General features: G+C 47.2%; 1 long non-coding RNA gene across 1 annotated transcript in view; it reads right to left on the reverse strand.

Annotated features, from left to right (window-relative positions):
* LOC144141661 (uncharacterized) overlaps window positions 1–21,634 on the reverse strand; it is a 60,768-nt gene that overhangs the window by 22,856 nt on the left and 16,278 nt on the right. Inside the window, exon 3 of the long non-coding RNA XR_013316667.1 lies at window positions 11,237–11,278. This is a non-coding gene — a long non-coding RNA (uncharacterized LOC144141661). The remainder of the gene's footprint in view (window positions 1–11,236; window positions 11,279–21,634) is intronic.

Below are 21,634 nucleotides of genomic sequence, written 5' to 3' on the forward strand. Positions count from 1 at the left end.
CAAGTTGTGCTGCGACATGGAACCCAGGAAGTCCTAATCACCGACCGCGGAACGGCATTTACTGCGGAGCTGATGCAAGGAGTATTACGCTACAGCTACACGGATCACCGAAGAACGACGGCGTACCACCCCCAAACAAACGGACTAACAGAACGTCTGCACAAGACAATCGCAGATATGCTGTCAATGTACGTTGACGTTGAACATAAGACTTGGGACGAAGTGCTCCCGTATTTCACGTTTGCGTACAACACGGCTATCCAGGAGACGACGCAGCTGACGCCGTTCGAGCTTGTCTACGGTAGAAGGCCGACTACGATGCTCGACGCCATGCTTCCGCACGTAGAAGACGACGACCTCAACGCCGACGTCCACGGATATCTTCAGCGTGCGGAGGAGGCCCGCCAGCTCGCTCGAGTTCGTATAACGGACCAGCAGCTGGTGGATGCGGGCCGCTACAACCTCCGACGCCGAGACGCCGAGTACCAACCAGGGGATCGTGTGTGGCTTTGGACTCCCATCCGACGACGCGGACTCAGTGAGAAGCTCCTGCGACGGTATTTCGGACCCTACCAGATTCTACGACGTGTTGGCCAACTTACCTACGAAGTGATCCCCGATGGTGACTCCGGCACATCACGACAACGCACACGGCCTGAAGTCGTCCGCGTGGTTCGCTTAAAACCTTTCTACGGACGATGACGAACTTTTATTTTCATTTGTTCGGACTGTCACTTATGTTAGCATCGGGTCGATGCACTCTTAGAGGGGGGGGGGGGTAATGCCGCGAACCATAGATTGGGTTTGTTTATTTGTGTTTTGCTTTTACCGCCCGGCTGCGCCGGTCTGTGTTATCTCTGCGCCAAGGGAAGCGCGTGTTTCATTCTTTCTTTCTGTGCCGCATGTGTTATCTGTTGTGATAGGGAGAGCATTCCCATCTAACGTGAACAGCCCAGAATAATCTTCTTGGGTCTACTATGTTCTCGATGCGAATCGACGTTTCGAGAACCACGCGCGCCCAAAGATAAAAAGCCTGCAGTGCGGACGCCGGGGCATTCGATTCGACGACACTCGCCTGTGCAAGTCACTTTGTTGACCGCTGCTTCGCCGCCTCTGTATTCTTTTGAGTTGTTAGGGGAGCACAAGTTCGCTCCAATAAACGTGTTTCTCATTCAAGACAACTGCATCGTCCTTGTCTTCGCGACAATATCGTCTCAAAGTGGGACAATCTCAAAATTTATGCCACCCACGTAAATATTCATGTCCATGTTTCCAACGGCAGAGCTGGTTAAGCTTTCTTCATTCCCTGCGGATTGTTAACGGACAATTGCGCTCGGCGAAGCGAACAGGGCAAAACGCCTAGGACAAGAAGATTGAAAGTGACGAGGAAGTGAGGAGCCCACAAGCAGGTGTTGGGAGTGCACGCATTAAAAAAAAACTTAAGCCCAATAAGAGGTTATGCTAAACTCGCAGCTCAAAGAATTTCCAAACGAAATTCTGTCACCGAGCGCATTAGAAGCCCGGCTGTTACAGCCTTATCATCAGAGATTCCTCTCTGAAATGGTTCGCAAATGCTGCATTTTTTGGTGATTGTACTTTAGGACTCCCGGAAGGGATTGAGGACTGGCAACAGTTTTGGCCTGCAAAATTATATGAAGCTGAGCGTATGCAGTGATTAATAACGGTAGGCACCAACGAGCACTACGTTACTCCCAGAAAGGTGAAATACTTTCAAATTGGGGAGGTAAACACTCATTCAAACATGAATGTGAAAGACGACGACTTTGGCTGACCGGCTCGTCAACTCTATCTCTTATATTTTGCGTTTCTTGCACTCTCCAGAACGCGAGCCTTCTCTCGGAGTTATACCACCTATGCGTCGCATGGAGATGCCATTACACCCAACCGCTTGGAGGATTTCCAGGAGATCAAGCGAAGTTAGTGGCGATTGCAGCATGCCTGCCACCTTGGCTACACGGGAAAATGGTACAATCGTAGAAAAGCGCGTGGCACACGCATTGGTTGAGTCACCGTGTAAGCGGCCCGATCTGTTATACGGCTACGACACCACTGCCAGGATTATGGTCAAAGAGCAAGTTTCTGCTGCCGACGAAAGGGAGGATACCATGGCGGATATGGCGGATGCATTTGGAGGGTTGTAAGGGGTGTTAACCGGCGGAACCAGAGAACTGCTTGTTGACCTGCCTGTGGTGTTTTCTCTCGTAGGGACTGCCGTATAAGTAAGCTGCGAAAATCCAATTGCCCGTTTCTCTGCCAGCTCGTCTTTTCTGGGCAGGTCCCCAAACCGCAGTACGAAAACTGCCGAATGGCGCTTTACTTCCGGACGTTACCTCACAGGAAGAAGTGAAGTGACCGTAGAATAACTTGGCACAGAAAAGGTACAGGTATATTACTGTTTTCTGATTAACTTCGAGACAGATATATCCATTTTTTACTTGCTTTGGACATACCATTTTCTTTTATGAAAACTAAATCACGCATTCTGCGCATGTAAATGGTTAATTCGGTTATTTCGGAAAAATGACGTCTATCTCAGAAGCAATTTAGGTTGTTCATTTAACTTTTATACAGTTCCTTCAGATATATTTGACACTACAACTACGACGGTTTGTTTGAGTGTTGTGCATTTAGTTGGAAAGAAATGTGTCGCTAAGATGATTATAATGACACATAGGATTAGTTATTGTTAGGTCGTTAGATTTTTCAAACATGCGGGCCTTTCCAACGAAAATGAAACAAATATTGAGCGCTGGATTGGAAGTGGTAAAGCGAAGGAGTATTTGAAAGATCTTGTTTTATTCCGTTCTCAATATTACGGCGTGTAAATATAACGACGTGGCTTAGAGTTGTTTTATGCTTTAACAGCATGGCTGTCTTGGCCGAAACAAAGGGGTCTGGCGTACAGAGAAAATACGGAGGGCATGTTACCGCGTGCCTCGCAGCGAGGGCACAGCGTCGCCAGGCTTGCGCGTGGGCTTACGCCGCATGAGGAGCTCCCACCTTCGTCGTCGTCGGTGTTAGTGACAGGCGCGAAACGGATCCGCTGCTCCCAAGACGACGAGGACGAATCTGTCAAGCCATCCCTTCACAATTCACACGTGGAGACGTCCACCGGACCAGCTAACAAACAAGTGGAGGTCCACCAAGGCGAGAACGTGCTACAAGATGATTTGGCCTACGTGGATGTGGTGTGGGAATACGACGTCGAAAAGGATGAAAATAATTTGTAATGGATAAACATGTGGAGAGTGAAGGGAGACTCCTGTTGCTGTGTAGCGAGGAAACACAGAATGGGTATGGCCATGGAAACTGCACGGTACTGAATGATCAGAGCTGAATGAAGGGAAGACTATATTTGCACTTACCGAAAACGGGATTAAAAAGCAACTAGAGAAATATTTACACCAACGCGAATCAGGTGAAGAAAATTCCAATATCATCCCTCCCCGCAGTCATTGAAGCGCTCGATGCATATAGTAGCGTAAACCTGTCCAGGGGCCCGTCAGAGTGCCGCGAAAACAAACGAAAGCATTCTCGCGAGTGGTCGTGGTGTAAAGCCCATCGCTTGTCCACGCAATCGCGGAGGAGCAGGCTTTGGTGACGTAGGAGCGTAACGGGCAGGCAGGAGATTTGTGTTGCGGCCCTCGAAGCAACTACTCTTGAACCCAAGGTGGTTCTTCGTTGGACCGTCCGAACTCGCACGCAGTGACGCGTCCAGTCACCCTTGAGGTCCTCGTAGTGCGACGTTTCTCGGCCTCGCCCTGCAACGATGGGTCTTCTATTATTGATGAAGGCTGATGGTTCCACAGAGGGATGGAGCCACGCGAGATGGCGCGTTCAGGTGCCCTCCCGAGGCCACGAGGTCCCGGCTAATCCTAGGCCTCCCAATGTGACTAATAGTCCTTGCAGATGCGCCAGCGAGTCGCACCCGGCCTCACCGACGGCTTCCACCTCCTCTTCTTCTTACTCTTTCTTTCCCCACTTGGGAAATCTCCCAGTTGCCATCATCATTTTATACCGCTTTGTGGCTGATTTGCAATCACCATACTTTCAGACTTCAATGGTCTGTGCTTTTCAGTGCCGTCCAAAACGGGTTTGCAATGCTGGGTCCGGCTACTCCCCCTCTCCTGGGATCCGCTGCCAGTGTGGGGAGGTGCTTGGTCAACCCCCATGTGTGTCGTTTCTCCATTCTTGCACCAATAGTACAAGCCGCGGCATTTTTTGCTGTTTCTTTTCCAGCACTGTCGTTAGGTGCGCTCGCGGAATGTAATCTGTGATCTGCCTGACGCGATTTTAAATCTAGCTTGCTTCATATGCGGTGTTAAGTGTTCATACCTATGCTAATATTAAACAGCTAATGTGACCTTAGGAGAAATAATTCGCTTGCTAGGGCTCTACTGAACATAATCGCATGACGATTGCTTTCGTGGAACACAATGTCCGTTTAGACTATCGCGCCGACCTCCAGCCGTAACTGTTTATTTTTTGACGCCCACCAGAAAAAATATCGGGCAACCAATCCTACGCTTTCTTTATTTGACGGTAGCTCAAAGAAACAAGGCTGATTTTATTGAAGGCCTGTGATTAATTACTTCTGATTTCATGGCAAAATCCAAACCCCTCCTTGCTTTGTTACAATGGAGGAAAATACCAGGTGGTGCATGCCTAGGCACCATAAGGTCTGTACACTTTAGTAGGGCCACTCAATGCGCTAGCCAATGAATTGGCCTGTCTCCGGAGAAGCGTATGGGAGAGGTTGATCTTCTAGGCCACTGGCGAACGGGAATTTGTTTTGACGTCTCTGAGGCAGGTGTAAACGTTAACACTTGCATTTAAAGTGACATGTGGGTATCAGGCTTATTCCTTCGCCCGATATCTTAACTTATTTAAAATTTACATTTTTTTATTCTTTTCGAATTAAAGAAATTTCAGTGCAGTTGCCATAAGTGAAACGTATACGTGATTTGAAGTCCTGGCGATACTTTAAAAAAAGTCTTTACTGCTACTTCGTATTTGCATGTATTTAGTTTCTTTCGTTTCTTTTTTTTTTTGGTTTGATCTTCACTACTTAAGCTGGTTCCTGTTCAGTTATTTCCTGTTTAGGTCTGTTTCTGCGCTTTTGTGTTCGGCTTATCACTCGAATTACGTCAGCACGCTGATCGGCCCAGGCTACAGGTTTGCTCGAGTCAGGCAGCCACCTTGGCTGGTGCACACCTGTTCTACTCAAATGCCATCAGGTTCAGGTGCCACGCGGCTTGCGGTACTTTCCAACTTTTATTTACCTATCAATTTCATCTGAGGCCTTTGAATCATATATAGCCGGCATACTTTCTCCTCAAATCTTTACAATCCTGACCAGTCCCCCAAGTGGGTAGATGCAACAAAAAAAGGAACAAAGACAACAACATTTATGCCACCAGTGGCAAGGCGCACAGATAGCGCAGTGGTTGTTGCACTTACTGTAGGCAGCTGAAGCCAACACAAAAAAGGAGAAGAGAGAAGCGTCGGCGACACACGTACACGGAGTTCTAGTTCGCCTGCGTTTCTCTAATGAATCACGCGAAGCTACTGAATCCCGTTACCAGGAACCTAAGGCGATTGCCGTAACCGGCTTCAGACGAGCCTCCAGGGTTCAGTGGGGCCCCGTCGGATTTGTTGCTCCGAAGACACCACCGCAGCAGTGTTTATATATATGTTCTAACCAACTGGATAATTGTGTGTGTGTTGTGCGTCGAATGTTTCCTCGAATGCTGAAATAGGAACACGATGCTCCCTCGCTGCCCGCTCGGAATGTACGCTTGCACTGTGATGACTGCCTGCAGCAGCCCTCCCCATTCTTTCTTATATACTTCTTTTTCTGTCTGCTTGGATTTTGCTGATAGACGTGTGAGTCTGAAGAAGGAGCCAAAAGCCGAAGCATATTCTGTTTTAAAGCCCTTGAACGCATGACCATGCTACCCCCTAACGATACGCCTAGCAAAGTTCAAACTTATAGCTTCCTATAAAAAGGGTTATGCTTTTTAACAAGTCACATGTAAGCTTGTAAGTTAACAGCCAAGAAGAACTACAAAAGAAAAACAAAGGTAGCGTTTGGGATTTTACTCTGGATACCGTAACTAAAATCCCATCAAATCCCACATGATGTTTTCATTTACCGCTCACAGCGGTGGCTATCCTCTGAACCCGAGAACTGCAACGAGGTTTCGCGCATTGGAGCCACTTAGACTTTCGCCTTAGAGAAAGAGGGAGAGAGATTGTGAGAGAGAGAGCTCTTTATTAGATGAAAGCAGACAGGTTTGCCGGAATGCTGCCGCCTACATGCTACTCTGGGGGTATGGGGAGAAGGGTATAAAAGCCCTATAGGAAGAAGAGCAGAAGAGAGAGAGAGAAACAAGGGGGAGATGAAAAAATTTGGCCCCCTTCCCAATTCAGGTGGAGAAACTGAGAAGAGAGCGCGGCTGGTGGTCTTCGCGAGATTTAATTGGGCTTTTCTTAGGTTTGCCCCTTTCTTAAGGGAAAGGTAGTTCTATTAGTTCTCTATTAGAACTAAGTTAAATCAAAGCCCGCCATCCACCCTCCTAAAGTCTAAAATCTAAACTTCCAAAGTCCGAAGCCAACTATAGTTCAACGTAGCAAAATTTCAAGGACAACGTCCGTGCTACTAACCAAAAGGAATCCTGTGTGGCTTGAGTGCGATGATAGCTTAATCCAAATACGCCGGTTTCGTAATTCAAGGACCCTGGTTCGATTTCGACTATCGGGAGCTTTTTTTCTTTCTTGAAGCGGGCACTTCGAACACCTGCTAGTGGGGCCCTCACTTCGTTCTCACTGTCAATCCCACCTCTTGTCCTAGCATTTTTTTCTGTCCGCTTTGCCCAGCGGAATGTTAGCTCGCTACTTATCCGCACAGACTGACGAAAGCCTAAACAGTTCTGCTATAAAAATGTAACCTTGAGGACTTGGATGGGTCACGAAACAGTACATATTGTCTCACATGTAAGGATATGTACTTCTTGAGTGTCTCTGCTACGCCAATGTGTAAATAATCATATAATGCAACCAATGCTTTTCGCTGAAGTGATGGACAGGGCCAGGATCTAAAATAAGGTTTCAAATATACAGATATGTATTTGAGCTACGCAATCTTCTGTGCAAGGTGATTTCTTTCCTGGCTGTATGGCGGACACTCTAGCAAGGTGTGCGCATATCCCCCCGCAAATCTGTAGTTGTCACGGTAATGATTTGTGCTTTCAGAGAGGCTTTGGCGGTGGGAGTTCTTGAGTTCGGCGTTGAGACGCAATCAGTGGCTAAGAGTCTCAATCCGACGTGGAATCCGCTCTGGTAGCCTCATTCTTCGACGAGAGTCTATACGGTGCAGAAAGTGGTGCCAATTTTAAGGGAATGACCAGAAGCGGGTTAGTTCTTCCACGGCAAGATCAATCGCTAGCATTGCGGCCCTATGCAACGCCGCCTTTATAAACATTGCCTAACGCGTCACCCTCTTTGCAATGGGAAGGGCAGGGACGCTTAGTTCAGGCACCCATCCGCTGTGTGGCGCGCGCCGGCGGACATCGCACCTTACGTCACTGCTGGCGAGTCGAGAACGCTGCACCCACTTTCACGTCGTATGTCTGTCAGCTTGCTGTTGGGTTTCAACAGCCGTTTCGCTCACATCTTAGCCGCGACAGGGCGCTAGTTCTGGGGCGCACTGAGGATCTGGTTCAACGTGTCGTTCGCTTCATATATTGCTGCATTTTTCCAAAGATAACTGACGAAGGCGGAACTGAAATAATGTAACAGCATATTAATTGTCGGGTAGACAAATAGCGAACAGAAAAACGATATTTTCGGATTGTACAGCCATTATTTTACTGATATGTTTCTCTCTGGAGGATTTAGGGAAGAAAAAATTGCGTGCACATTTTTTGTCCAGGCGCTTACTTCTACCGTTATTTTCTAGAAATATTACGTGCTTGTAAATTTTAGAAGATTGTAGAAAACAAAAGGATAAGCAGATGAGGGGCTCGCCACGCTCTCCGGGAGCTTCTACAGTACAGTCGTCAATATTTAGAGTTCGTACCGATGCGGATTGCGAACAGCGGGGACAAAAATACCAAGTTGACAGAGAGGGGATGCCACACCCAGAACATTTAAAGGCCCGGGATCCAAGAAAGTAAGCGCGCGAAGCCAGCATCAGCCTGCGGCAGCACAAGTGGTTGTGCTCCGGGGCAAAGGCGGTTTTATCAACGACAGGCCAAGAGAGACAGGCATGGTGAAAAGCAAGAAGGCGTAGGAGCTCCGCCTGGGGAACGCTAAGCAAACTTTCAACTATTTTGCATAGTTTCTGGGAAGCGGCGCTGGCCGGCGGTCATGAAAGCACGCAGGAAGGCCGCAAGGCTACGGAGCGGGAAAGGGTAGAAGAGAGCCACAGGAAAGTGGCTGTTTGGCCATTTTTCGCTCACGCGTTAGGCAATGCTTATACATGCGGCGTTTCCCTGTGCTTTTTGAAGAAAATGTTTCTTGCGTTTTGGAGCTGTAGCCCTCTGCCACCTGCTGGGCCAAAGCACTAGCCATCCAAGTGCGTTACCCCTTTTTTCTGCCGTCAAAGGACCAGTTAGGCTGTACTAGATCCCTGGGCACACTGGCATGTCGTGGAATGAAGGAGCTGACCTGCTCGCCCGCGAAACCGTTCTCCGGGCTCCCGACATCACTGACCAAGTCCAGAACCCTAGTCCTCCTACCCTCACACTAAAGACCTACCTACCCGATAAGAGACGTCTGCCGTCACCTCATCCCAGACTGACCCGGCAGGAACAGGTTACCCTTCGTCAAGCCCAGACAAACACGCTTCTCACACTAGCTCTACTTCACCTGTACAGAAACCATATACAGACACCCCTCCGGAACTGTGCACGCTGTAAGGTGCCGCAGGATCAAACCCACATCCTGTGGGTCTGCCCAGACACCAAGCCAATTAGGGCACATCACATTAGAGAGTGGCTGACTACTGCAGCCAAATTGGAGGAGCAGAGGAGCCTGGCGGACTTCATCTTGAAGGCCACCAGAAGCTGCCTGGAACGAGGCGGCTCTTAGCCTCCCCACCAACCCCGTTTCCCCTTCCCTTTTGAAAGGAAATAAAGTATTATCTCTCTCTCTCTCCCTCTCTCTCTCTCTCTCTCTCTCTCTCTGCCACCTGCCTCATCCGCTTTCTCGTTTCAGGGAATCTGCATAGTAAAGGTATCCATTGTAAGGTCACACGGTGCTCGGCGAGCTAGGAGAGCTGGGGCATGTAGGTGACTTCGCGGGACACATGCTCATGAAAGCTGGAGCAGCTGGCACGAAGTAATGTTTGGTTTCCGCCCTCAAGTCCGGCAACATGACCAATTGTGCGGGTTTCTCCCGAAAAATGTAGCTGAGGGCTTCTTTATTTCCCGAAGATCAACCGACATGGATTACAATTTTCCCGCTCAAAGCTCTAGTAATGTGATGGGACGGTTGGCGAAATGAGCACGCGAGACTAACAACCGTGACGCGTCGATGAGTCGTGAATAAACATATGGGTAATATCTCAATATCGGGCATTAATGTGGGAAAGTGCGAGGTGTAGGAGGCAATCTTGATTTGAAAGGACATTCATGGCCTTTCGCACCAGCCAAAGAAGGTTGGAACCCGGTACCGAACCAAGGTGGTTTTCTCGGCACGGAGCAGGCACAGCGGCGCGTGTCAGGCTGATAAAAACCGATTGCAAGGAGAAATCCCCTGCAGTCAGCGTGCCCGAAAAACATGTGGACAGGTTCGTCAATTGCGCATGCGGTTTCGCGCACAACAGTCCTCTTGCACGCGGACGGATGCATATCGGAGAGACCGGGAGGCGTTTCAACAAAAGGGTGAGCGAACATCATTACAATATTGAAGGACTCACCATCAGCGCGCACTCAGCGGCCCACTGCAAGTATTGCCGGGACTACGCATTGAGTCCACTACTCTACCCGACAACCATGCTGTTTAAAAACGAAGTCCCCTCGTCAAGAGAAATCATGCAGGGCTGTTACATGCACAAAACCCACAAAAAGTGTTTAAGCCGTCCGTCCATTGATCTTCACTAGAACGAGATCGCACTTCTTGATTTTGGTTAAGCCAGGGAGGGGGAGTTAAAGAAGGGTTCCCTTAGGTGTCGAAGCACGACAGCCGTGTTGAGCCTAACATTTTGAAATACACTTTTCATTTGAGTGTACGACGCGGTGAGTGTCTGCAGGAGCGAAGATTTGGCTGTTCTTATAAATTACATGCTTCCTAAATAAAAATCAATTGTTTTTTTTTGCACGGCATTCTCTATTATATGCGCCTATTTCTGTGCCCCCGTGTTACCGCGCAGTTATATAGCTTTATTCTGTGAAAAGTTTAGAAAAATCGAAGATGGCCATTTTTAATTGGCTTTCAAAATATACGCATACCAAATGCGTTACATAGCCGCACAAGAGTGCTTTTCGGAAATTCAACCATCTCGACCTCATAAACTGAAATTGGCAGTTAGATGGAACAACAATAGACGAATAACAGTATTACTTTGAACAACCCACATTGTTTAGATGCAGAGGAATAAGCCCCCGCATTTGAGCAATTTTCAAAAATTGTTTCAATTCCGGAATTTTCATTGAAAACATTTACTCTGCATGCCAAACACGAATACGTTAAATGATTTGATAGTGTGCAAAGTGCTCACAGAAAAAGAACTAGGGTGATAGCTGCAGTAGTTTTTCTTTTACAGCGGCACAAGTTTCAAATTTTCCGCGAGCCCCTGAACGCGCCAGTTACCCGAGGCGAATTCTGGAATTTTTTTGAGGAAGGAAATTTTTTTTGCACGAAATAAATTCCCATATGTTTTTCTGTGTGCACTAGGAGCTATATATAATCTTTTTGTGAAAGTAAAGATGTCGACCGGACACGCCAGTACCATCTCTCGTGAAAGCTGACAGGAATGAGTAGCCTGGGCAGGTTGGTATTTTTATGCACTCGTTTAGGAACGTCTGGTGCTGTCATCATGCAATGATACGGATTGCATGGGGTTTTCACATTAGCCGTTTGATTTTGTTGAAATCTTTTCTTTGAGATGGTATCATTCATTATTTTATTTTCTTCCACAAGTAGTCCCCTCGCATTTCTCGCTTTAAGAAAATGTCTGCACAATGAATAGATAATCCGAAAAAAGGCTCACCTATTTCATCCTGAATGTCTTGATCTTCAATGGAATACGTTTCTAGATAGACCATAGAAAGAAGCGGAGAATGGACATTAGATATTGGTCAGCAAAATGTGCACTACTAGCATTTTTTGTATCTGAAAAAAAAAAACACCTAGCGTGACGTCTTGTGCGCGGATAGAATGGCATTTTTAGGCGGCGTGTCGATTACGTTTTTCTGATACAGTTCGGTGTTTACTGTCAGCGTATTTTTTACGCAGGGAAAGAACATAAAGTCTCACAACCCCAGCTGCACTTCGAAGTGCGCACATTCTCAAGGTTCATATAAGCAACAAAAATAAACATTCATGTCAGTTACTTGTGTATGAGCTGGTATTTACGAGTTTCTGTTTGCTTGTACTTCACTCTTTTATGCGATCGCCACAAATATCTACAGTTATATTCGTAATTCTCTACCCACACATTTTTTTCTATGACGAGTTTCGCGTAATTTATTGACAAGAATTCACGTTGGACAACTCTAAGATTTGGAAAAACTCGTTTATCCAACTCGTTCTACGGAAAGGCTATTTAAACTTCATGATAAATTCTTGGTTAGGCATATTATTTTCAATTTACCCGTGCGCTCGAAATACTCATTTGGTAACAAGATGTTGCACTCAAAAATTGGTAGAATTTACAACTGACAGTTAACGCAACCTTAGGGCATTGTCTTTTGTTCGGTAAATATACGCGTGCATTTTGGAAAAGGCGGTTTCAGGTGTTGTACTCATCCGGGAATACTGTTTTGGTCTTTAATGACGCAAAGAAGAAACCTATTCCAAAATATTACGTGTGGGCGTTTTCGCAAAACTGCGCAGAGGTCATCACGAAAACAATTCATTTCCACAAAACGTATATCCGCAGCCCTCTTCAATAGCAGAACATTTCTAAAGACGAAAGAATGGTCAATGAAATACCCTAGAAACCACGCTTCCTTGAATGGGTATGTTTCTGAATTAATTGGCAGTTGATCACCGTTCACGCGATTTGTCGTGTACCAGGGTATCTAACATTGCTGACTCCTTTTGAAGGTAGAGCTTCACTGTCAAGGGTGTATACGATTTAGTGGCCTCTACTATGCATTTCAGAGCATCTGGATTCTAATCCTCAATTCCCAGAATTTCAGGGCGAAAACAAGGAGTCTGTCAATAGTCTGGATAAGTACACAGGCGGAAATACCAATATTCTTTTGATGCACAACCGAATGATTCTCGCAAAAAAAGAACATTGCGGCTCTATAGATGGCGTCGATAGCAGCGTAGAAACATGCAGGGCAGCAACCACCACAAACCAACCTAAGGACATTTAAGTACTATAGGTAGTGACTGCGACAGCACTATAGTCCACCTGAACGCCTGAAGTTCTTTTCCACCGCCTGACGTTGTCGAAATGCTTCGTTCTCTTGCTGGTTCAAACGTTTTGAGTCGCGATCCGCAACAGCGTAAACGCTTTTGAATCGCTTCCGTCTGCCTCTTGCTGATTGTGCGACTCTTTGCTTGTGCGTCCACTACTCGTTCCTGCGTTGACGACTGCGGTGGATTCAGCTGCCAGCCTGTTCGTTCGGTAGGCCACATCGTTCCGTTCCCACCCTTCAAATGCGGTGTAATGGCGCATCCGGCCATCCTTCGCCACCGCCAAATTTAGAGGCCTGCTATTAAACGCCTCGAGCAACGAAAAGTTTCGCAGAAGCTTTTCGTTACACACACCGACAACAACGCCAACCCCAACAACGGATGGTCCCTCAGTTTACATTTATTGTTTACGCAATAAACATGAAAATATTCACTCTCACCGCGTGTCTGACCTAGGCGACGCTGGGAAATGGCGGGGATATAAACTGGCCATTCCAGGTAAACCGTGGTCTGTAGAATATTTATTAGGCAACAATAACCGCACAGAATGGGAAAGATCTCGAGAATTGTCAACTAATGCGCAGAAGTTTTACGACACTTGTCCTCATTGTGATTGTTGCAGCCAGACTGAATTATCAGTAGCCGAGTACGTCGGCTTTTTTTCTTTTCCTCTTTTTCTCCTTGCCCGTGAAGCACATTTACGCTCCTATAGCGATTACGTGCCCTAACACCGATTCGGTATTTTTGTGCACATGCAAGGTATTGGGCATAGTTGATATACTTTCACGATATTTTGATTCGTGTTTCGGTCGTTATTTTGCAGGATTTCTGTATGAGACCTTGTCTTTTCACGAGATTATTAGATGAATATTTCTGATATTGTTTGCTCATAATCGTAAAAGACATTTCTATTTCTTCTGTTTTTGTTTGCTGAGGAATTTGTGAAATAACTATCTAAATTTACGCTTTGATAAAGATCACATGAGTTATATCCGCAAATACTCCATTCATATGCAAACGCATGGCGTTAGGATGTTTGCTCGTTTTCAGTGTTTGTTTTGTGGTTCCAAAATATTCTTCCGGGATTATTTATTGTTTCTTTTTAGCGGAGAGGTATCGGATGAATATTTTTTACTTCCGCAGTGCTCGTTTGTAAAATTTTCCTCTTTCGTTTTGCTTTTGATTCGCTATTATACCAATTATTTCGAGTTAAACTAGTTTAACAGTTAATCATGATCTTTTCCAAATTTTGAATTTGTATGCAAATGGAGGGCGCCAAATGGTTGGCCAGTTCTTGCTGCTGCTAGTTTTTTTCTGTGTTCAGAAAATGTTTTTTCGAAGATTAATAAATATTTCTCTTCCAAACTACGATCCCTTTTTTATTTCCTTTCAATATACTCTAAACAATAAAATGTGTAACTTCCGCCAACTGTGATTTTTTATGAAAAACGAGGGGGTGACATGGTTGGGTCTTTTTCCCTATTTTTGACTCGTTCTTTGAAAGTGTTTCTCCGGCCTTTTTAAAGAGATTTCTATGCATCATTCATGACGTATGTTGCGTCATACAAGCACTGGATGAAAGGCAAATTTTTGTAAGGATGATGATGATCCTTTGTAACGTTAAGAAACGCTTTCCTTGCGTGGAATCAAGCCTGGGTTCCTCGCACTATAAACCTAACGTCTATCCCAATGCGCCATTCCGCCATGGTTTTCTTCAACAAAAATAGGTTTGTTTGCATAATAAATATTCAGTATACAGAGAAAGGACACATGAATGCACACATCAGTACATTCTTAAAATACAGGTAGGTTCGGGTGAGGATGCCGCTTGTTGCCACATGTCTTATTTATTTTATTTTATTGTTGTTTATTCCTGCTGCTTCACTTTGCGTCCAAAGAAAGATAGAGTTGTTGTGCGGAAACGTGAATGGTGAAAGTAACCCCAAGGGGACACAGTAACCTATCTATGACGGAAAAAACGGGATGCTTGTGACATAATCTGGATTGGCGGGTTTGCCTTCATAAGGGAAATTATACTCGCACAATATAGAGAGCTATTTAACGGGAAAAGAGCAGAGGGGGTCGTATTCCGCCGCAACTTGGCCAGTCACAGCTTTTACAGGCACCTAAAGCGCCCGGGTCTCTTTGTTGTGAAGGCTAACATGGCCCAGCAGATGCTGGCAAGTGCGTGGCCCAGTTCAGTGTCCGAGTCGGGTGCCGCCGCAAGCGCACTCAAAGTACACTCTATCTTCTGCACAAAATGCCTCCACCCTGGCTTAGCGATGGGAGCGCACTCCACCGGATGCCTTCATGCTCGCCATAGGGAATGTAGCTATAGTGTGAGCACGCATTCGCAGAGCACCGAGTGATCTGTCGATACGTAAAGGCGCTGGAGACCCGACCAGTCAATGTCCTAGCGGACCCCAATACATCCCTTCACGTCGTCCCAGAAGTTACGAGCAGTGCTGCATTCTAGGAACCCGTGCTCCGTCATCTCCAGCCTTCCATATAAGCGGCAACATGCGCCGCGCAGCAGAAAGAATCCACGTTACTCGTTCTGTGATGCGAGCAGTGGAACCGGAAGAATAAAGTTTTGGGCCCAGACGGAATAGGCAGGCCCATGATATGTTTCAGTACGCTCCGCTTAGCTGTCTCAACTGAAGGTTGTTGGTAGAGGTGTGGGGGAAGGAGCTTTGTGAGAGGGTTGCTGTATAGTTGCTGTATTCCCGACGGGTCTTAGCGGTACGAAAATAGCCTTATAATAACTTCTGTTCTAGTAGGGGGATAGCGCCAGCGATTTGCTTACCAAAATGGACGGCTCGAACGCCACGCTCCAGTTGGACTGTTGTGACTAGCCACTATGTGGCCACAGCAGATGGACTGGAGCGCTTTACAAAGAAATGGGTCAGACTTGCCTCCGTAGTGTATGAATCGCTAGACTGTGAGCTTAATCTCCACGCGGACAAAAACCCCGACCGCCGGTGTCTAGATCCCACAAGAAGTCTGCGCGCCTCATAGGCCCGTACAAAGACCGCCTGACGAAAACCGCCCAGTGTCGCTGCAACTTGTTCTCTTATTTCGAGTCGACAGAGGTGAATCGCGCCCAGTATAGGGCAGAAGGGTAGACTACGACGTTGCAGACGCGAGCTCTGGCGACTAAGGCAATGTAGTGCGTTCTAGAGAGCTGAAACTTTGACTACGCGGCCGATAGCCTAGGTCGCCATCTGGCTGCACTGGCTTCGCCTAGGGTCATGTTTACTCCCAAGTAGCGGTCTCTTGCAGCCTCTGCAAAATCCGGAGTCTTGGATATCCACTCGCCCAGCCAGCAGCCCTACAACTCGGCGGGGTTTAATTCCGCTCCAGCAAAACGGCAGCAGCGACGAGCAAGCTCCGCGACTTCGCTGACATGAGACCGTGTTGGGCAGACGATGGCGATTTTGTACGCTGCTTTGGACATGACCATTGGTGTTTCCACACACGAACTCAATCCTTTAATATTATCGACTGCGGACTGGAAGGATATGGCCCATTCTCAGTCGTTGACGCCTCTTAGGTGAAGAGCTCACCTGTTTCCTTTGTGTGTATGCCTCCAATACAGCGAAAGCTCAGGAGGACTTTTTTTGCTTTTCTTCGCCCTGTGCGGAACGTAGCATAAAATTCCCTTTGTGTGGAAGATTTTACTGTGTTCGAAGTGCCAGTGACAGGCGTGGAGCCATGGCAAAGCCGAGGCCTCGGCTCGCACTCTCACGTCTGCCTTACGAGAAAGCGACTCGATTGATGGGACACGGGATAGCAACTGGGGCGCACCCCGCTTCACGCCGTGGCGGGGCGAGTCCCAGGCACGGCTGGATTGCCTCTAGAGCAACAGCGATTCTCTACAGCGGGTAGTCAGTTACAATGTCATTCTTGCCGCCTTTTCCGATATGGGCTGGTGTCCTGCGCGATAGTAATAGGCCCAGCTTGTTCTTAAACAAAGACCAAAACTCGCTGGATTGTGAAGCTGTTCAGGCACGGTCGACGCAGTTAGGATTCGGAGAGTGGCACACGCGCGTGCAAAATTAGGCAGAACAGTCAACGCACCTCGCCATGTAACAACGACGATGGTTGAACGCAAAGCTTTCCTCGCGCTAAATCAAATGGAGAAGGGTCGATGTCAAAACCGCTGCGATCAAAACTCTAAACAGCGTGCAGGTGAAGGGCATAGCTCAGATTCAGATTCACATTCAGTTTATTTCATGTACAAGTACATCAGGGGCTTGGAGAAATGCTGCAGTACTGCAGCTTGACAAAACTCCAACCCCCTGGACCTGGACAACAGTGGGTACAACGCAAATACGGCAGCAAATATTTTCGTGTACGTCATTTGATTGCAACTTGTGTAAGTCGTACATTCTGGGTATATAAAACGTAATATTGCAGCGCAACACACAAAGAAACAATCGCGGTACAAAGTGAAAATGACACAACCGTATGCATATATATAATAATAGAAAAAACAGTACTCTATACAATACAGTGCAGGGGCAATGCAAGTAACAAAAATGCCGTCAGGTGAACATCACTAAAAACACTGATAAAGAGTTGTTTGGGGTTACATTTGCTATGTCGACATTGGTTGGATTGGAAAAACGTTTATTTTTTGGATTGGAAAAACGTAAACATTTTTATATAGAGTGTTGAGTGATCTCGGTGTTATGACGCTGAGCATATTATTCTCATAGTTATTCCGGCTGGTAGGTACAAACCAGTGTTCAAGGTTTCTCATGCTGTACACCGAATCATTTCGAGTCAAGTTGGCCAAGTTAAGTAATGTATTTATGTGATGAAAAGTCTAAAACCACCTGCAAGCCAAAGTGCAAACTCAGACTACAACCAAACAATCACTCACGGGAAAACTTCGCGTTCACCTATTAGAGAGTTTTAGTAGTCCGTATGCTCCGGCCGTTCTGTTCGTTACGTTGCTACCGGGTTCACCGGGACCCGACTGCGCATGCGCGCGCACGTACCGGGTTCTTTCCGTGTAGTGAGACGGAAAACGTGTTTTAGCACTCCGTAGCGTCGTACCGTTCGTTCCGTGTGACGGCTGATTAGCCGAGTTCTTGCAAAAATCCACAAGCTAAAAATACGTGAATAAACAACGCAGTTTCCCCTAAAGCATTGCAAATCTAAAATAAATCGCGCTCGGCCGGACGCATTGTGAGGCAGGGGCTGCGGCGGCGGCGACGGCACCAGAGCGAGCGCAGGTGACGACATCGTTGCGCGCCGTTCACGTACCGGAATGGCCTTGGCCTTGCCCGATTGAAGCGCTAGACACATGTACGATTGGTACACGCGATTCGTATGCGACTGATAGTTACCACTGTCACCACGACTAGTCGTACGCGTGAATTTGAGACACATGGACCGATGTGGGTGTGCGATGCCTCGTCGGCGCCGCTCCGCCCACTGTTTTTGCTCCATGGTCAACTACAACGATCGCTGAGCTGAATTTGTAGATTCCGTGGGTTTGTACACAAGAAATGGATAAAGCAGGCAATCGTAAAGCGTTTTCTGCATAGGAAACAGTCCGCGCACACGCCGGTCGCGCCTGCCAGCTCGGCACACTCAGCGGCTCGAACCAGCGCAGACCACTGTAGCAACCACTTGTCGCTGCTCTTCCGAATCAATCTGATCGCTAAAACGAAGTTCCACCTGCGAGAAAGTAGGTGTTAGTGTGGTGAAAAATTGTGTTAGGGATTGTTCTCAGGGCTTATTTTAAAAGCGGCGATCAGATATTTGCCGCGATGCAAGCCTATGCTGACCGGCCGTGGATGCCGCGGCGCGCGGTGCGCCGAGCGGCCGAGAGATGGCGATACCTGCGCGGAAGCATCGAAACAGGCTACGCAGATGTCTCGGTCACCGATCGCTCAAACGGCAGTTGTAGCTCAAATAAAGTTTCACATGCGAGAAAGGGGATGATAGTGTGGTGAAAAGTTGTGTTACGGATTGTCATTCGCAGTTGCACAGATAGCGGCGATCAAATATTCGCCAGGACGCTAAGCCTAAAGTTCCCAACACACCATCCGACCAGAGCAACGCAAGCCGGTTGCGGGCTCCGGATATGCTAAAACGGAAGCAGAGCGCCGGGAGAAACGGCGGCCGCGTACGGAACAAATGGCGCATGCGCAGTCGGGTCGCGGTAAACCCGGTAGCAACGTAACTAACGGAACGGCCGGAGCATACGGACTGCTAAAACTCTCTATTATTCTTGTTTACGGAGGCGAGCATGATTTGTTTATTTTATCTTCGGTTCTTGGACATGGATAACGTACGTGCGCTTTTTTCAATTGGTTTATTCATTTTTCTGCAGGTTTTTTTGCATGATGTGCTTTTTCATATTCCTGTTAGAGGAATTATCTCCATTTATGGTGTTATTATAAAGTACATTACTTCCGCAAAATCTCCATCTATGCGCACATGCAGGCCCTTACAGGGTTGGGTCATTTTCGCTGCTCTTTATTCTAGTTTCCACTGTGGTGTTCAGACATTTTATTTTAGGCCTTGGTTTTTTTTATGTATCAGATTCGTGATGTTGTCTTTGCTATGTTCGTTTTTGTATGTTTGTATGTTTTGTGTTTTTTGTGGTGTTAAAACAATTGTCCCTTGTTACGCTGGTACAAAGTTCTCCGGTGTTGGAATTGTTCGTCATGTTTTCGACATTATTTTGTTCTGCCATTTGATTTTAGTCTTCGTTTCATTGGTTAGGGTATAGTGAAAACAATTCCTGATTCGTGCATTATTTCTGAAATTTTTACATTTTGTTTGAATCTAAATTTTTGGTTTTCCAGAATTCTGTGTGACGATCTACGTCCCTTTACGTTATTACGGTGAACTAATGTATTACCTCCGCCAATTCTGTATTTTCTGCAAATACAGGGCAAGATGCTTACTGTGGGAGAACAAGGTTACTAATGCTACGCCTTGAACAAAGTTGCCGGCCGCTGGTGCTTTTCACAGGGGTCACATTGTTGACCTGGCTCAACCCAGAGCTGCTTTTGGCTACGTGTCTCCGTCCGGCGCTTATGGTGGATGTGGGGTTCCTCCCAGTCCAACATCTTGTACTGTCACAGCTGTTCCCATTCGCTTCTTCTAAGAATTATTCTACTTAATTATGAAGCCAAGAAAAATAATAGTATTCCTTACAGAAACGTGGACAATTACTTGTAAGTGTTTATTCTCCACAAAAAAAGCACTCGAAGGGATTTATTTGTGTTTACAGCATAGCTCTTGAATGGACATTCATGCGTTGAGGGTAGTTGAAGCCATGAATTCTTAACGTTGATATAACAGATCTTTAGAAGAATTTAGAACAGAATTTTAGAAGATATAGAAGAAAAGGTAATGGCGTTATACAGCTACATAGATTTTAGGAAATCGTACGACAGTGTAACTCACAAGCTTTTGCTAGCGATATTAAGAAGGGGTAGCGAGATGCCAGGTACCAGTGAGGAGTAAAGAAGAGGAAGAAGAAGAAGACGACTACAGGAAAATGAGGCCAATCACCCGCGCCCGGAGAAAAGGGAAGTGCGGGAAAAGAAAAGCAGGCAGGATTTGGAACCGACAATGCAAGACCGACTGGAGTTCGGGAGACCTCAGAAAGGCGACATTCACCGGGGGTGATGACCAGTCAGCAGCACTGGGGCGTCGCCACCTCTGCCGGCACAGCGATGGCTGCGCCGTAGGGCCAGACACTGGTTCATCTCCAGGTAGCCGAGCTTAGCGCCGGGTAGCCTGAGCAACGTTCCTTCCAGGGGGCGCCGCCACGTAGTCGGGTGGACCACCATTACATTTCCCACAAATCAAGCCACCCATGCCTTGCGCCGGTGAGCAACGGCTCCAGCCAAGTCATCAGGGCAACCAGAGTCCATGGTGGATGATGTATCTCTGACGTCACGCCAGCCGAAGCCGCCGTTATCACCACTGCTCTGTCTCCTTTCCTCCCTCTTAACCCCTCTCGCACAACGCTACATTAACCCGCGCTATCGCAATAAACGCTTCGTCTTGGCCCAGCCACTGCCCCGGCGTGTTCGTTTCAGTGGCTGTACCATTCCTGCCTTCCAAGAGGGCGGCGCCAAAAACCCGACCACTACTCTAGGGCCACCGGGCACTCCAGAAGGCGAATACGTCGGGGAAGTCTGCCTGTCTACCAGGCATGCGCTAGACGACATACCTGAGGTACTGTGAGCTAGTTCTTTGTCTTATTAGTGACATTTACAGGCCGTAGAACTATTGTTGTTTCTACTAAGACGATTGTATTAAGCCTTGCTTTTTGTAAAGTGTGTTTAGTGTCACCTCCTTTGGTGTGTTCTCCGCGTATTCAGTTTCTTGATCCTATTCATAAATGTGTCTAGGTTCTTTCGGGACCCTTGTTGCTTCTCCTTCTTTGCTTGTCACGTGTGCGTCACGTCGTTCATAACACCCGAGCCCTGACATCATCAGAATTGGCTTCCGTGACAGGCAGTCACAGTAGATCCCCCAGGGACTGTGGTGATGTCAGCGTATGGTGGTGTGAACAACAAACCTAAACAAAGAAAAACCGCGGGATAAATCCCCACTCTTATTAGTCTTACGAGCAACAACAGTTACCAAGCTAGGAAAATAAACCCAGACGCTCACAGTTTATGCTGCCTGGTACTTAGTGTCAAGCGTGCGTCGGATATCTAGAAATGACGAGAGCCGAAGGCGCTAAGTAAGGCCATTTGTTTGAGGATGGTATGCAGTCGTCAGTTTGTGCTTCGTTTCACAAGAGCGAAGAACGTCCTCGACAACCTGTGACAAAAAGTACCGGCCACGGTCCGTGAGCAATTGTCGCGGAGCACCATGAGGCAGGATGACGTCCTCCAGGAGCAAATCGAGCAAATCCGGAGGAGGCCACCGGAAAGGGGCCTAAAAGGTCTAAACCAACACAATAAAATGATTCGGTCGCAATGTCCAAAGGTTGCAACTGGCCGGCGGGACGTAATGGGGGTATTTTTCGACG

The sequence above is a fragment of the Haemaphysalis longicornis genome, unplaced genomic scaffold (assembly GCF_048455015.1).
Source record: "Haemaphysalis longicornis isolate Haplotype H1 unplaced genomic scaffold, Haemaphysalis longicornis Haplotype H1 scaffold_6, whole genome shotgun sequence".
In the NCBI taxonomy this organism is placed as follows: Eukaryota; Metazoa; Arthropoda; class Arachnida; order Ixodida; family Ixodidae; genus Haemaphysalis; species Haemaphysalis longicornis.